The 405-nt window shown below is 35.1% G+C and overlaps 1 protein-coding gene across 1 annotated transcript in view; it reads right to left on the reverse strand.

The window, feature by feature from the left end:
• LOC118340930 (trace amine-associated receptor 2-like) overlaps positions 1-405 on the reverse strand; it is a 14,311-nt gene that overhangs the window by 3,132 nt on the left and 10,774 nt on the right. The window lies entirely within an intron of this gene.

Genomic DNA, 405 nt, shown 5'->3' on the forward strand with positions numbered 1-405 from the left:
CAGGCACGCAGCATCCAGAACACAAAGTCTGGAGCAACTGTCAGTAAGATGGAGAGAAAGGCCACTAAAACTCTGGCTATTGTGATGGGAATTTTTTTGATGTGTTGGTTACCTTTCTTTCTTTTTACCACCATTATGTCTTTTAGCCATGTTTACGTACCACTTGCTTTGATTGAATTACTTAATTGGCTTGCACTGTCAAATTCAATGCTCAATCCATTTATTTATGCGTTCTTTTACAGCTGGTTCAGATCAGCTTTCAGAATTATTATTTCTGGAAAAATAATTCAAGGTGATTTTACTAACTCAAAACTGCTCTGATTCACTGTTTGGTTAATATTCCATAGATGTGTCTATAACTATAATGAATAGCACATTCACTCACAAATATGTATATATAGACAC

This window comes from Morone saxatilis, unplaced genomic scaffold, assembly GCF_004916995.1.
Source record: "Morone saxatilis isolate NCDOM2014 unplaced genomic scaffold, NCSU_SB_2.0 Contig7, whole genome shotgun sequence".
NCBI classification, from domain to species: Eukaryota; Metazoa; Chordata; class Actinopteri; family Moronidae; genus Morone; species Morone saxatilis.